The 14,218-nt window shown below is 42.6% G+C and overlaps 1 protein-coding gene and 1 pseudogene across 1 annotated transcript in view; one reads left to right on the top strand and one right to left on the bottom strand.

Moving 5' to 3' along the window:
- TMEM26 (transmembrane protein 26) overlaps positions 1-14,218 on the top strand; it is a 193,560-nt gene that overhangs the window by 31,307 nt on the left and 148,035 nt on the right. The window lies entirely within an intron of this gene.
- On the bottom strand, positions 11,770-11,887 carry LOC134897761 (5S ribosomal RNA; annotated as a pseudogene).

The raw sequence follows: 14,218 nt of genomic DNA, 5'->3' as shown, positions 1-14,218 counted from the left end.
GGGCTGGAAGCGGTTAGAACGCTAATAGAGGGTAATCCAAAGTATGCAGGTCCTGATATTTACTTTTTTATGTCATTGCTTAATTTGATGTTAGTTAGAAACTATTTTCTTTTTAACAATTAATTTTTCAAGCAAGAAAGAGGCTGTGCCATGGGATCTTGCGCCGCACCGGCATATGCAAATTCATTTATGTTCGGTGTGGAGCAAGATCTCTTTTTTTCTGACATCCGATTTAAGACCAATATCGCTTTGTACACTCGTTACATCGACAATATTTTCATCCTATGGACAGGTTCCCGAGAGGATTTCATTGAGATGATGCAACTTGTTAACATGGTGGATAATTCCATCAAATTCACTTTTGACATCCAGTCAACCAGCATCCATTTCCTGGATGTAGAAATCAATCTGGTGGGGGGTCATTTTAAGACGAGCATCTATAGAAAACCCACTGATGTTAATAGTTTGCTGCTCTCCTCTAGTCATCATCCGAAGGCACTTAAGAATGGTCTGCCATATTCGCAGTTCCTGCGGGTGCACCGCATCTGCAGTGACCCTGTGGATGAGAAAGAGCAGATGGATTTGATGACTAGTAAATTCCTGGAAAGAGGCTATAGTAACAAGCTTTTACAGACAGCTAGAACAAGGGCTGCATTGGAACCTAAGATTCCTAGTGATAAGATTATACACGATAAGGGAGCATGTAATGCTGTTGTATGTGTCACTAGTTTCACCACTTCTAGCCAACGTCTGACTGATACTGCCAAGAGCATCTGGCCGATTATACAGTCAGATCCTGATTTGTCTAGCCTCAGGACCAGCAGGTACCTTCCATGCTATAGGAGGGGGAGTAATATTAGAGACAAGGCAGTGCATAATGATGTCTCTCCATTTTCTGCCCTCCCCCTCCCCCCCGCGGTGACTTTTCTTTCTAAGAAACCCGGTAATTATAAGTGCACAGGTTGCACCACCTGTCTCTATTTGGAGACCGGTGATTATGTATTACATCCACATAATGGTAATAGGATTAAGATTAAGCAGGTTCTAACCTGCACAAGCAAATTTGTTGTCTATTGCATCCGGTGTCCCTGTGGGCTCCTTTAAATAGGTAAGACTAGCTGTCAGTTTAAGGAAAGGATGTCGCAGCACAGAAGTGCGATCAAGCAAATTTTAGAGGGTAAGCACATTGATCAACCGGTGGCCAAGCATTTTAAAGAGTATCAGCATAGTTTGGCAAGCTTGCGCTACAAAATGTTAGAGCAGGTCCCATTCTCCAAACGGGGGGTGATAGGCATAGAGCCCTCTTACACTCTTACAGAAAGAAGCCAGCTGGATACACTGGTTAAATACGGTGTCACCCAATGGGCTCAATGAAACCCTTTCATTTGCTTGCTTCCTGTAAATAATCATGGCATTTGTTGTATATGGAATAATTGACATATTTTGCACATCTTTTAGATGCATATCTTGTTATCCATATCCAGCATTGGCACGCCTTATGGTAAACTGTTTTTCATTTTTTAGTATGTCCCAAGCTGCTATTTTTGTATTATTTTTGCTCTCTTTAAACAGTGTTGCTGTCCGGAACGCTGAGCCTGCTCTTTGTGTATATGTTACTATGGTGATGGGATATGCGCACACCGGTATGCGACACCTGCAGGGCAATGTTGTCCATGGGGAATGACGCAACCGGAAGTAAGTCTCAGAGAAAACCGGGGACGCTGCACGTGTGGTGATTTATTCTGACTGTATATAGGTAAGCTTTTGTAATAGTTTATTGTGACTTCTGATGACGGTCAAATAAAGACCAAAACGTTAAGCTACACGGATTTGAGTGATCTCATTTCTTGGTGTCCGTACAAGACCGTGAGTGCCGACAATATCTATTTGCTACATGACCTTTTTGTTGTGGATGGCACCCGGCATGCTGTTAATTTGAAGTTATAGGAGTGCCGAATACCCTCCTTTGACTATATATATATATATATATATATATATATATATATATATACAAAATAGTATCTCTGGGGGTCATTCCGAGTTGATTTTTGCAACGGAGCGATTAAGGCAAAAATGCGCATGCACATGGTACGCAGCGCGCATGCGCTAAGTATTTTAGCACAATACTTAGTAGATTTACTCACGTCCGAACTAAGAATTTTCATCGTTGAAGTGATTGGAGTGTGATTGACAGGAAGTGGGTGTTTCTGGGCGGAAACTGACCGTTTTCTGGGAGTGTGCAGAAAAATGTAGGCGTGCCAGGATAAAATGCGGGAGTGTCTGGAGAAACGAGGGAGTGGCTGGCCGAACGCAGGCGTGTTTGTGACGTCAAACCAAGAACGAAACAGGCTGAGCTGATCGCAGTGTAGGAGTAAGTCTCGAGCTACTCAGAAACTGCTAAGAATTATTTAATCGCAATTCTGCTACTCTTTTGTTCGCTATTCTGCTATGCTAAGATACACTCCCAGAGGGCGGCGGCCTAGCGTGTGCAATGCTGCTAAAAGCAGCTAGCAAGCGAATAACTCGGAATGAGGGCCTCTGTGCGCTAAATACATCAAGCTGTAAACTCAGTCCAAAGTAGAGGTATTCGCCGCAATGGTTCAATATATCAATATATCAATATATCAATGGTTCAATATGTTCCAAGGTTCAATATATCAAGGTTTTTGATGCAGTCGAAATGTCAGAACAGTGGGGCAGATGTATTAACCTGGAGAAGGCATAAGAAAGTGATAAACCAGTGATATGTGCAATGTGTTAAAGGCACCAGCCAATCAGATCCTAACTATTAATTTACATATTGGAGCTGATTGGCTGGTGGCTTTATCACCTTGCACATATCACTGGTTTATCACTTCCTTATGCCTTCTCCAGGTTAATACATCCGCCCCAGTATTCCCTAAAAATGGACCCTCTCACCAAAAATCACTAGAGAAAAGAACAATAAGGCATATGTAGTACAAGATTTTCTTTTACCTCATAAAAAATTGTTTAAAATGACATACACTTCATTATAAAACAAATGAATCCATACACATGACTGAGTACATAAGTTGGAATCTATTCCACCCTCACCTTTAGAATAAGGTGTGAGCTCTGGGTGGAATTTACATACACCAAGACATAGCAGGGTTATTCAGAGTTGATTGCAGCAGAAATTTGTTAGCAGTTGGGCAATAGCATGTGCACTGCAGAGGGGGCAGATATAACATGTGTAGAGAGAGTTAGATTGGGGTGGGTTATTTTGTATCTGTGCAGGGTAAATAATGACTGCTTTAGTTTTACACAGCAATTTAGATTTCAGTTTGAACACACCCAACCCAAATCTAACCCTCTCTGCACATGTTATATTCCCCCCCCCCCTGCAGTCCACATGGTTTTGCCCAACTACTAACAAATTTGCTGCTGTGATCAACTCTGAATTAGGCCCCATGATTGGTGAACCCTACACATTTCGTCTGTACGACTTCATCAGGGGTATACAGCAGTTGAGTTTCAGGTTTACCGCCTAAATACACTTATTCCTTGAGTGGGTCTCGAAGACCAAAAATCATAAAAAGTAATGGCTCTATTTCTCAATATTAAAGATGCCGTAAGTGTAATTGGAGGATGGTACCCCTTACAGATGTTCTATGTGAATATATCACCTCTGATTTGGTGACCAGAAATAATAATATAGCAAAGAACAATCACAATTGTAGTGAAATGCCAACTCTACAATGTACAGACTCCAAGTCTAAGTTTGTGTGCAGGTCACCAGTCTCAATATATATATATATATATATATATATATATATATATATATATACAGAGCCGGCCCTAACCAATATGATGCCCTAGGCAAAATTTTGACTGGTGCCCCTTAGCACCATCGCTGGTTCCGCCTCTGACCTTGCACCTCTTTCCCAGCATCATCACCCCTCACCTATAGCAATCCTTATTTTGGTGTTTGTACCCCCTATATTTTAAATAGGAACAGTTCGCACATTTGGCGCACAGCCAAAAAAGGGGTGTGTTTTTGCTGGCAAGGGGCATGGCCACACAATAGTAACCCCAATTCTAATTACGCCACACAGTACTGCAACTTTATTCACATTTGATCATGCAATAGTGTCTATAATTCAGATGACATCCCAGAGCAGTATCACTTTACCTTATAAACGTTACTCCTCACAGGAGAGCCCCTTATTCACATTACATCACACTGAATTGCTCCTTATTCACATTACACCACACTCTATTGCTCTTTATTCACATTAGATGACACAGTAGTGCCCTTTCTATATGCAACGCCACATAGTAGAGCACCTTATACCCATAATGCCACACATTAGTAATGCATTTATACACCTAATTCCACACAGTAATGCCCCTTACACATATGAGACAACTTATTAATGTTCTTATAAACATAATGCGCCTTACACATTATGACAGCCTTTATTAATGCCCTTTTACATATAATGTCTCTTACACATATGCTGCACATTATTAATACCCTTATACACATAATGACACACATAGTGCCCCCTACACATTTGCTGCACATTATTAGTGCCCCTATACACATAATGACACACATACAGTAGTACCCTGTTGCACATATGCCGCACATTATTAATGCCCTTATACACATAATAACACACATAGTGCCCCTTACACATATATTGCACATTATTAATGCATTTTTACATGACACACATAATGCTCCTTACACATATTCCGAACACTGCACAACCAATCCACTCACATGCACACAGCACTCACACTGCCACTAACACTGTGACCTGTGCCTGGATACAGATGTGTCCTCTTAAATCTTGTCTCAATGCTAACGTCGGGCACCTTTTTTTAATGAAAATGCCTCTTATTTACATTGCTATGTGGTTAGGATGCACAAGCAGCTTCTGCTGATTAAAATGATATGTAGCATGCCTATATACTGTGTGAGACTGTGGCTGTATCTGCATATGAAATGCTACACACAGAATATAGGCATGCCGCATATCATTTTAATCTGCAGAAGCTGCTGATGCCCCTAGGCATATTACACGCCCTAGGCAATTGCCTAGTTTGCCTATGCCTATGGCTGTGTGTGTGTGTGTGTGTGTGTGTGTGTGTGTGTGTGTGTGTGTGTGTGTATATATATATATTCTGCAATAAACTTGTCTCTAACGGTACTTTAATTTAAAACATTTGACTTGCTGATGAATATACAGCACTGAAATTGGAGTCTGGCTAATACACAATTCCACAGAGCCTACAGACATATGGATTTGGAAGCAAAGACTGAAAAACTCTTCAACCTGTGGATTTTTACTCCATGTAAAGAGCAATAAAACAATTTATAATGCAAAATGGCATCCACATGAGCCATATGTTTACACTTCATCTGGATGTAAATGTGACTGGATACATATAGCCCTCTATACATGTAATCTCCAAAACTGTGGATAGTTCTGCTGGCCCTCTGTGAAATGGGGTTTTGGCAAAGATAAGTAGTAAAAGGCAGGTCTGGTTGTAGGAATTAATTAGAAACAGAAGTTAACCGTTTCTTGCTTAGAAGATGATGTTTTACTGTACTGTATATCTGGAATACTGTTTGCAGACGTTGTACTTGTAGGAGACAATACCAAACAGGCATTTAAGTTGTGCCATGGAAAGTTGAAAATGATAAATATGCACATGTGCAAAAAATGTGTTCCCCTAAAAGATAACTGTAGTCAAGTAGTACATTTTGCTAATCACCTCACACTGAACCCAGCCAGCAGAACTGAGGGGCTCTTAATCTTTGGAGCCCTTTAGGTCAGGAGAACAATAGTGTCAGACTGGTTCATGAAGGACCCACCAGGGAAATGCTGTGGTAGGGGCCCATGTTTAGGGGTGTTGCCAGCTACCATAGAGTCTTGACCAAAATTTTGAGAGTGCATTGTCTGGGCTCCTTGATTAATATATATAGTAAATATTGCTAGTGCATGCATGATAATGCACCTTATTAATAACAGCAATGTACTGCAGAGGGCGCATCCCGATGGACGGACGGCCGCCAACATCCCGAAGATAAGTATCAGGGTGACTTTCAGGGGGGCATGGGGGTTAGGGTTTGGCACAAAGGGGGTCAGGCACCATGGGGGGGGGGGTTGTTATCCCTAACCACCTCACCCTGATGGTAAGCCCTAGCCAGGGTCAGACTGGCCCACTGGGGTACAGGGGAAACCCCCCAGTGGGCCCCACTGCCTGGGGACCCTCCCCCACATCAACGGATCAGGTTCCAGACTGTGCAATGAAAATATACATATGTTACACTAGACTTCTCTGGATTATGGTGTATTTTCTACAGTGCGTTGCAGTTATTACTCTGGTACATTATCATGCATGGACTAGCAGTATTTGATATATATATTTATCAAGGGGCCCAGACCATGCTTTCACTAATGGTTAGCCAAGCCTCTAAGCTTGGGCCACGACGACTGCATCCCCCAGTGGGCCCTTCATGCCCCAGTCCAACATTGGCCCTAGCTGCCACACCCCAAGGGTTAGTGTTAGGGTATGGGAGTGTGTGTGTGTGTGTGTGGGGGGGGGTTTAAAAATACTTATCCCTTCTTCCACCGGGATCTCCAATGTCAGGATGCCGGTGTCAGTCATGTGACCACCAGCATCCCAACAACCGGGATAGCATACCGAACCCCTGTGTAGAGAATACACTATAGTCCTTTGAAGTATAAGGTAACATATGTATACTATATAATTCAAGTGCACAGTCTGGAATGTATCTTTATTTTCCCCACCTCCACCCCCTTGCTTTCCTGTATAGATAATAATTTTCATTAGCTCCAAACTTTTTGTTTTCCTCCTAAATCTATTATAAAAACTTAATGTATCGCTTTGGTGTTTTGTGTTTTGTCATGTGTCTTAGGATATTTAAAGCTTGTTGATGTGCATGTAGGAGCATTGGAATACAAGACAACGATAATCATTTTTATAACACATCTTAAGCACTAATGCTTATGGGTTTGGTATGGTTATATGTTCAGCTACAACATGTCGACAAGTACTCCATGTCCACAGTACATGTTGGCATGTTCATAATGGTGACATGCACTATGTCAACTTGGAACATGTTTACACTGCCATAAAGTTGACATGTTGACATATCGACAGCTACTGTAACTAACATCTTCATGGTTGACATTTTGAAAATGTAGACATGCCATATGTGGACATTTAACTACTGTATATAGATATTTTGCAGTTGTCACAACGATGAATATTCTCTTGACATTGTAAAAGTTGACATTCTTGTATCGAAATAAACACTACCTAGTGTATATTGTGTATGTAGACATGCTGACAACATGCCATGTATCCACACAGTGTAGGCAGACATATTTTTGGATCAAGCAATATTCAATCAATATTCATGATAATACACTAATTACCTACAGTAGGAACCAGCGTTGTCCATCAGATATTGATCATTAGTGCTTCATTGATGATTGTCACTGGTTTCTAATGAATTCAGGGCTAGATACGCATTAATATTTTCTTCAGTGTCAATAGCTGGCTAGTAATCATCAAGTGTCCCTCTTTGGCTAAATGACATACAGAGAGACCTTGGCAAGCAAAGTACGCAGATTACCAGCTTCTAAATTGTCACTACAGCTAACGGGGATGAATCACTGCGGAATGAGGAGAGACAGTGGAAGGCAGAGAATTAAGACATGCACCAATCACATGTAAAAAACAAGTGATATCACCCTTACTGTATCTCCTTCCATGTATGGTTTGAGAAAAGTATTTATTTTTTCAATCTACACAGATACTATTTAGTAATTCACCACTTTTAAGAGTAACTGTGTATGGTGTTTCTGTTTACTAACACACTTAAAGCTGGAAATGTAACTGGGGGGGGGGGTGTACTAATCCTTGGGGAGCGATTAATAGGAGAGAGATAAAGTACCAGCAAATCAGCTCCTAACTGCCATGTTACAGGCTGTGCTTCAAAAATGACAGTTAGGAGCTGATTGGTTGGTCATTTATGTCTCTCCACTTTATTACTCTCCAAGGCTTAGTGCATTTGCCAATAGATGGTAATAGATAGACAATAGACAATAGATGGCAGCAGGACGTTCCACAGCAGGGACAGGTAAGCTATGGGTCCAACTGCCAAATGGCCATCCACATGTTAACAATCGACAGTAAATGGTTTTTAACTCTCTGGGAGAAACTACTTATGAATAAACCATCAATGGTTCAGGGCAGCAAAGAACTGGCACAGTGGTCTCGCATGTGCAGTATATACAAGTGAAGGGATTTTGCCATTGTAACTCCACCATCGTTGGTAAAGTACAATGTAATATGCTGGTGCTATATAAGTAAATGTTAATAAATAAATATAAGTACAATCCAGGTGTTATGTTGAAGCAAAGAGTTAATAGCATAATTGCCTAATCTCCCAGAACGTCCGGGAGGCTCCAGAAAATCGGTGGCACTCCCAGCCACCAGGAAGAGTGGTTATGTCTCTCGGATCTCGCTTTGTCGCGCTGCCCAGCTACCCACTTAGCGAGTGAAGTAGAAAGACCTGCCGGGCGATGAAGTGATCTGTGCAAAATCACGTCATCATACTGTAGCCACGCCCCCAACTTTACAATGCAGGCAGAATTTCATTTACTGCAATTAGGGCCAAAATCCACAAACAATGTCCAGATATTTCAAAGCAATGAGATACAATAATTACATTTACTGAGACAGGCACAAAAATCCTTGATGCAGTGGTTAGTTGAAAATTTGCAGAAGGGCAACAAGTGATATGGTAAGTCTACCTTAAAGTAGATGATGGCCATACACCATCAATGAATAGGTATTAACGGAGTTTTCAGAGTGGCCCTTAAACAGGTTAATAGTGTGCTAAGTGGAGCCTGGAATGATTGGGTATTCTGAGCATTGTAGTGCGCCAGATGGTAGTGAAGGATACACCCTTATGCTTTGTAGCGCTGTGCAAAACATATTGGGGGGAATTCAAATGTTTGAAAAATCAGTTTGGTGTGTGCTTTTTCGTATCTTATAGACAGGAAAAATCAGATACCCAACCGACTTTTCAAACATTTGAATTCCCCCCATTGAATGTTATGGGGGACAGTGCACGCAGGACCTGATTCAGCTTCAGTATTGCTAAATTAACAAAACTGTAACTGGCTAGAATTGCATGCTGGGGGCTGCCCAGCACAGGGTAAGGGCATCCAGCATGTTAATGGCAGTCAGCGATGCAATCGCAATTCAGTTGTAATCGTATCACTGATTAAGGGAAGCCCCCCTGCCTGTGCAGCCTGGACTGCTGCCATTTTCTCAGTCGCAGTGGCTACTTGTGACATCATGCATCCAACCAAAAACGTACCAAAACAGACCCTCTTTTTGCTGCCCCGTAACACCACATCACTGCCCCCACAAATGCCTCTGTCTCTCAATCAGACAGAGACATTCACATAACTGAGATGAGATTGCATCTCCCTGCCCGCGCACGCATAGAGTGGGTCCTGCGCGTGCACATTTCGTTGGGAACAGGGGAGATGTGATCACATCTCAGTAGCGTTGGCTACTGAATGAGAACCCTAGTAAGTACCGAAATGACTTGGAGCTTCAGACTTGCTCTGTGAAGTAGAAGCAAATGCTTTTTGTTGTTTTTCTACTCTTACACTCTTATAAGGATCTTTAAAAGCTTCCCCTTACCCAATTCTGAATGAATCAGTGTTTATTTGTGACTAACGAGGCTTCCCTGCAATGTAAAAAAAAAACTGTTTAATCACTGCTCCAGCGGTTTTACTATTTTGTAACAAATGGATCTGTTTTCCACAGCTGCGACTAACCATTAATATTTGCACAGTCATCATTACCAACCTTTACACTTACACTGTACTTTCATTGTGACTACAGTACACACTCACTGTAGTTGCATTTCTGCCTGCTTCTGTGAGTTCACTTCCATTCCAGCCCAGGGCCAGCTCCCTAGATGCAGTGAGTCTCAAGTCAAAAGGCAAAACAAATAAGTGGATTCCTAAAAGACATGCATGTCTTAGAATCACAATTTCAGACTGAATAAAGACTCAACTTGAGTTTGTGACTGACTCTGAATAAGGTCATAAACTTTTGAGGGCATTGGTGGTTGTACAATTGCCCAAGGTTCCAACCTTTCTGGGAACCCCCAAGCAGAGCCCTTTTCTTAACAGCATTGTAGGCCCTGGGCAAAGCAATGTACAGTGCTGGGGCCACTATCCACCCATTCACGAGAATAAATGAAAAATAAATCAGAACTTACCCCTCCTGTGTTACCACATGCTTCTGTACATTGAATGGTTATCAGCAATCTGATTGGCTACATAGCTCCAGCCATCCATCAATCAGCACGCTGATAGCCATTCACTGTCTGGCTTCAGGCTAGAAGGCAGGTAATGAAGGCTGCCTATCTGCTCTGATTGTGTATAATTCAAAGTCAGAGCAGCTAGGTAGCATTCTCTACCTGCCTCCCGGGCAGCTCCAGAGGCACCAGCCCCAGGTGATAGATGCCCCATGACTCTGACCACCCCTGCTCGAAGGCCCGTAAAATTAAGGTACTCAGTGTGCCTATATGTTAAGATGGTCCTGCCCCCAGGCCCTCTCGGATGTCCTTGTATATAATTGTCTATATTTATTTTATACGCGTAGTTCTAGCTTTAGGTTTTCATTTTAGTTTATTACTTATGGCAGTTTCTTCACTTCTGCACTTTACATCAAGAGATTTCGATTGCCAATGCTGTGCGTAGAAAGTAGCAAGCTAATGGTGATAGTAAAATAAAACTCCAGCAGGAGTTGTTCTGTGGCTACAGTGTAGCCAAATTTACCGAGAAAGGTTGGTGATTCCACACCAGTATTACACAATTACATGTGTTTATGTGAACCAGTATACGTTTATACAGAGATAATCTCTTAATTACCGTCTGGTGGTGCACCCAGAGTCAGAGAAAAGCTGGAGCAAAAATAGAATAAAGAAGACTCTTGTTTGGGTGCACTCTTGTTACTGTTGTATTTATCGATATTATTAAAACATAACTTTTATTATGCTTTGTTAAAATAAAGTCAGTATCCACTCATTCTCCCCATGGAGTTATTATCAAGCAAATAAAGGGAAAACCCACAGATGTATCATTGGAGGAAAGGGCTAAAAAGGGGTTTGTATGTTCTGGTTTAGCCTATCCCAATATAGACTGGCATAGAGGTGTAGATATAATCACCATACACCTGTTCTCATGCCATACCAGTACAAGCGATGCTTGTATTAATGGGACCAGAGTTGGTCATGCACAAATAGGTATCAATTACATTGGGAGTGTTTATAACAAGTATATACTGCCTAATCCTATTCTCAGCACACAAAAGCTAATAGGTGTGCCTGATATCGCTGGAATTAATAAGTTGTTGATTCCTATTGATTCTTGCCTGAAAAAATCACCATACACCTGTTCTCATGCTATTCCAGTACAAGCAATGCTTGTATTAGTGGGACCAATGTTGGTCATGCACGAGTAGATATCAATTACACCGGGAGTGTTTGAAACATGTATATACTATCTCATCCTATCCTCAGCACACATGACCTGATAGGTGTGCCTGATGTCGCTGGGGATAAGTTGTTGATTCCTAATCGATTCTTGCCTGAAAAAAATCAGGATATAAGTGGGAAGGAAGAAGTAGTGGTGATACTGCTGTTGGTATTGAGTTTTAAAATGAGACAACCTCAGATTACTACACTGGGTATTCTCTGAGGGTCACCCCTCAGATACTGACCCAGCCCATCACCGTTTTGCTTCCAAGATCAGACGAGATTGGGCTCTAGCGGTGAGGTATGATAGTAACCTGTGAATGAGGTGTCCCACTCACCAATGAGAGTGCACCTATTCAGTAGATTAAGGAAGAAGTGTGGATCTGCTGTCTATGTTAGACCTGGGATTACTCCCAGGAATCATGGATGAGAGTCCACGAAAATAGAAAGAGGGATGAAATCTTTAGTAGAGAGAAAAAGATAGTACAATGCTTTATTCGAGCATAATTGGATATATGTGTTATATTCGATATATGTTCACGGTGTCTCTATATGGGTTAACTGTGGAGATGCCCTTTCACGGGAAAAATTACATCCACACACTTTCTCAATTCAATTTGAACAGCATATCCAATATTATCAGAAAGAAAGTCCCAAAATAAAGTGTATGCAGGAATGTATGACGAATGAAGGTAACATACCAATCAATTTTAGCATACGTGTATCATGGCTGGAGCTGTCATCTCCATTATTTAGCTACACATGGAATAAGTATGCTGTTTTGAACACCAGTTATATGTATGCACCAACAAAAATTACAGATCAGACAAGAATAAAGAAAAGATATCACAATTGATACCGGGTACCGCCCAGGTCGCTGGGTCAGTTAAAGGTGATTAGTAGTGCTGATATTCTCCCATGATAGGATCCTATTGCATGCCTTGCTCAGAGTTCTTGTTGCATATATGGGTAGGAAAACGCGTTTCACCCGTCAAATCGGGCTTGCTCACTTCCAATGCTGGTATTCTGATGTTGTGCCGGTTTTAAAAGCCCTGTTATTAATTGGTCAGCCAATGGCTGCGTGTCTCTTAATTAAATGTCCAGCTCCTGCTGTTCGGCGGAAGCCGTGGGTGTGTATGTGGTTGCTTGGCAACCTGGAAAGCATCGGCTTATGGGAGGTGACGGGGAGGTCCTAATCTCTGGGACGCTCGAGTAGGAGAGAGGCGGGGTTCAGCTCCCGCTGTATAGGCGGAAGTCGTGGGTGTGTATGTGGTTGCTAGGCAACCTTTAGGGCATCGGCTTATGGGAGGTGACGGGGAGGTCCTATTCCCTGGGACGCTGGAGTAGGAGATAGGAGATAATCAGCTCTCGCTGTATAGACGGAAGTCGTGGGTGTATTTGTGGTTGAAAGGCAAACTTGAAGGCATCGGCTTATGGGAGGTGACGGGGAGGTCCTATTCTGTGGGACGCTCAAGTAGGAGAGTGGAGATGTTCAGCTCGCGCTTTATAGGCGGAAGTCGTGGGTGTGTATGTGGTTGCTAGGCAACCTGAGGGCATAGGCTTATAGGAGGTGACGGGGAGGTCCTATTCTCTAGGACACTCGGGAAGGAGAAAAAATGAAATATTTTGAAAAATTGTGGAAGGAGAGAGTAGAAAGAAAGAGGGACAGCAAAAAGAAGAAGAGGGGAAGGGAAATGATCCGCGCGCTGCGGGGGAGAAGACACTTCGTGTGCCTGGCTGTATTGCCGTCCGGCCGGACACCCGCTTGACCAGTGCTGCTGCAGGTGGGCGGGTCTGCTGCCATAGTGACCATTTATTTATTGTGTCGTGACCTGGAGTCTGTTAAGAAAGGTGGCGTCTCGTTGCATAGCAACAGACCGATTGGATTGCTGGAGTTTTGCATACTAGTTTGATAAAAGGTCACTGTGGGTTTGATACAGAGATCGCTGGCCTATTAACCTGCGTATATTAATAAAATGGAGGATGTCATGTTGCTTGGCTATCAGCTATTGGAAATGCTGGCGTATTGTTGTCCAGCTTTGGTTAATACATGGGTCAGGAGACGTTGGTCTGTGGTCATAGTAATAGGATATAGGGTGTGCAGAAATTGTGGGGGGAAAAAAGGTGTGGGAGGGGGAGTTTGTTGGTTGTGATGAAATGACAGGATTTGGGTCTGATTTGTATTCTGATGTGGATAGAAAGGTGAGGGGTTTTAGGGAAGGGTGGGTGGGGGCCGGGAGGGGGGGGAGGGAAAAAATTGTGGGGGGTGAAAGGAAAGTTGGGAGAAAGAATGGTAGGAGGGCTGATTGAGGAGGTAGTTGTATTGAGGCTTATAACGTCACTGGGGATTTGTTGAGGTGACAGGATGTGGAAGGGCCAAGTGTGGGAAGTGTATATTGGCTTGAATTGCCAATTGATTGTGCCTATGTGTAAGTGGGGAATGTTGCTTAGTCTGTGATGAATGGGTGAAAGGTGTCTGTGACCATCGTTGTGTGGGGGGAGGGGGCGGGTTTGGAGGGAGGGGAAAAAAGGGGGGAAAAAAGAGGGAAGGGGGGGAAAGAAGGGAAATGTAGGTGTGTGTGTAACTGGGCTGATTGGGTAAGTAATTTAGTGTGGTGTATTGGAATGTGGTAGGAGCCTAACATG

Source organism: Pseudophryne corroboree, chromosome 3, assembly GCF_028390025.1.
Source record: "Pseudophryne corroboree isolate aPseCor3 chromosome 3, aPseCor3.hap2, whole genome shotgun sequence".
NCBI classification, from domain to species: Eukaryota; Metazoa; Chordata; class Amphibia; order Anura; family Myobatrachidae; genus Pseudophryne; species Pseudophryne corroboree.
The sequence above is the reverse complement of the archived record's forward strand: the minus strand, read 5'-3'. Positions and strand labels throughout refer to the sequence as shown.